Here is a 3,161-nt window from a genome sequence, read left to right as displayed (position 1 = left end):
GCTTTCAATCTGTGTACCATGCTGAGCTGAAATCTGTATTTATTTAAATGCATCTGGGGCTCCCTTTGCTAGTTGGTTATCAACTAATCATGATTACAGTGTTTGATTGCCTAACACCTACAGGCCATTACCAAGAGACTGTTTCTAAGTACTATAGGACCCACATTCCATTGCTGTATAATCTGAATCAAACTTTCATCATAATGTAGACTACAATTGCAGAGCTAGGTAGATACATACATACTTGGATACATATAGATAGATATAGATTTATAGATGTATATTCTAGACATAAGGTAATTTCAGGAAAACACTAAGAATTTGATGGCATAAAATTTATAAAATTAAAGATACAGCCAAGTAAGCAGTGTCATAAATCTTTTTTTTTTTTTTTTTTAAGTTCCTTTACTACTGCCCCAAAGCAGTTAGGGATCCTACCAAAGACTATTCAAAAGTGACTAAGAATGTTCAGATGAACCTTAGCCAAATACACAGCTGCATCATTGAATTTTACCCTAGACACACATAATGCACATCTGTTCTTCAGCCTCTTTGAACAGCAGACTGCTCCAGTACATCAGATAACATTCATTAGTTCTTTGAAAGATGAAGTCACATGCTAAAGTCAGATAGCTATTGATTTTCACCACAGTTTCTGATCTGTATGAAACCTCTATTCTATTTCTAGCCTATTGCAAATAGAAAATTTTTAAAGGCATGGTCTATATCTAAATCAGCACATTGTGTTCACTGAGAAAATTTTAATTCCACAGGCTATGCAAGAAGATATGCCAAGTGAAACGACAACAAAAAATAAGAATGAAAAAGAAAAGAGAGAAAGAAGGAAAGAAAGGAGAAAAAAAAAGAGGAAGAAAGAAAAAAGAACAACAGTAATTCAGTGATAGTGTTAAGACAAGGAAAATAGCATATATATTTAGCAAGACTGGGGTAAAAAGCACTTCACTTATTATCAGGCCATTACATGGAAAATATAATTTACTCAAAACCATTCAGAAACATTCATTCAGAGTTAATATTAAGCAAACCAAACATCCTGTCATTTAATTTTTGCATTTCCGTCTGAAAATTTAGGCACAATGGAAATAAATCAAAGAAGCTTTTAAATCAAATAATTTTAAACAATTTTTTATTCCCCTTGTCAAATGTGTGTGACTGTATAAAAGTCTGTATAAATTTGGGGAATGTTATTTTACATGATTTTTGTTAAGAAAAACAATTACTATGTATTTATTGGAAATTACAGTTCTTATCATAATTTCACTAAAAAAATTCTAATAATTGTTGTCCCTGAAATTACAATACAGTTAGTACTACCTGGTCAATTCCTTTAAAAAAGGGGATATAGGCCTCATGGAAATTAAAATTTAAAAGTGTGTAAAAGAATAATGTAAACAGTAAAGGGAACTCCCTGGTGGTCCAGTGGTTAGGACTCCGCACTTCCACTGCAGGGGGCCTGGGTTCCAGCCCTGGTCAGGGAACTAACATCCCACAAGCCACGTGGCCAAAAAAAAAAATCTTTGAAAAAGAAAAAGAATAATGTATAAAAAGAAGTATAGTTTATATCATTCAGGTGGCTATGTCCTCGATATTCCATTAGTCCTCTGTGAACTGCTGTAAATTCCTGAATATGTTTTAATCCCAATCCTTAATCATGACACCTTTTCATGTTTAAAATTATGTATTTTTTATGGCAGGGTTATTCAAATGCATAAATAAATTGACAATCGTTAAGTGGGTTCCAATAAAACAGCCAAGGAAGCAATAATTATAAAAATGAAAAAAAAAATTGTTTACTGGTATATCACAAATGTTAAATGTAAGGTTAAGTCCTATTTTTCCTTTGGAATCCTGTTGTATCCGTCTGGTAAAGTTTGATTTTGCTGTAAAACCAAGCAACCCGTCCTGTGCCTCAGCATGGCTGCTTTGCGTTTACTGCTCTCTAGTGTCCGGAGGCTGCACTGCGGCGTCGCGGGTCGGGTGGGCAGTCGGTGGTGAGTCCAGCAGGGCCTTGCTGCCAACCCCTCTGGCTACAGGCCCCTTGCGGAGCTCCCAGACTGGTCTTACGGGGATGACCGCCCTGCTCCTCCAATGAAAGGCCAGCTTCGAAGAAAGGCCAAAGGGAAAAGTTTGCAAGAGGAGTTGTCCTGCTGTCACAGGAAATGGATGCTGGATTACAGGCATGGCAGCTCAGGCAGCAGAAGTTGCAGGAAGAAGAAAGGAAGCAGCAGCATGCTCTTAAACCCAAAGGGGCCCTACTGCAGACCCCACGACCAAGTCAATAAAAAGCAACTCCTGCCTCCCCCAGAAAAACAAGCAAACACACAAAACAAAACAAAACCAAGCAACCCTAAATTCTCACCAGCTTAAAACAATTTAAATTTATTTATTGCTCAGTTGACATGACATTATGAGTTGGCTGGGGGCTCCACTCCATACTGTTGTCTGGTAATTCATCAGAGGTGAATAACTATATGAAAGTATCTCTTTTTTTTGTTATGATATAAAGTTATTTAATGGCACTTTGAGCCTATTTATGGCAAATCCAAAATCTTAGACAGATGCTTGCTCAAGTTATATTGTATAAAATTAAAAATAATAATAACCTAATAATAGAACTACCATATGACCCAGCAATTCCACTCTTGAGTATATATCTGAAAAAAACAAAAACACAAATTTGGAAAGATACATGTACCTCAGTGTTCAAAGCAGCATTATTTACAACTGCGAAGATACGGAATCAACCTAAGCGTCCATCAACAGATGAATGGATAAAGATATATTCCATACAATGGACTACTACTCAGCTATAAAAAACAATGAAATTTTGCCATTTGCAACAACTGGATGGACTTGGAGGGCGTTATGCTAAGTATCAATAAAATAAATCAGAGAAAGACATATACTGTATGCCATTACTTATATGTGGAATCTACAAAATACAAAAAACTAGTTAATGTAACCAAAAAGAAGCAGACTCACAGATACAGAGAACAAACTAGTGTTACCAGCGGGAGGAGGGGCTAGATAGGGGTAATGTATTAAGAGGTACAAACTATTATGTATAAAATAAGCTACAAGGATATATTGTACAACACAGGGAATATAGCCAATATTTACAATAACTATAAATAAAGTAT

At 35.7% G+C, this 3,161-nt stretch overlaps 1 pseudogene; it reads left to right on the top strand.

The window, feature by feature from the left end:
• The first annotated feature begins 1,935 nt into the window (after window positions 1–1,935).
• LOC133087708 (large ribosomal subunit protein mL52-like) lies at window positions 1,936–2,305 on the top strand (annotated as a pseudogene).
• Window positions 2,306–3,161: the final 856 nt, after the last annotated feature.

Source organism: Eubalaena glacialis, chromosome 3, assembly GCF_028564815.1.
Source record: "Eubalaena glacialis isolate mEubGla1 chromosome 3, mEubGla1.1.hap2.+ XY, whole genome shotgun sequence".
Classification (NCBI taxonomy): Eukaryota; Metazoa; Chordata; class Mammalia; order Artiodactyla; family Balaenidae; genus Eubalaena; species Eubalaena glacialis.
Note: the sequence above shows the minus strand (reverse complement) of the source record. Positions and strands in the feature narration are given on the sequence as shown.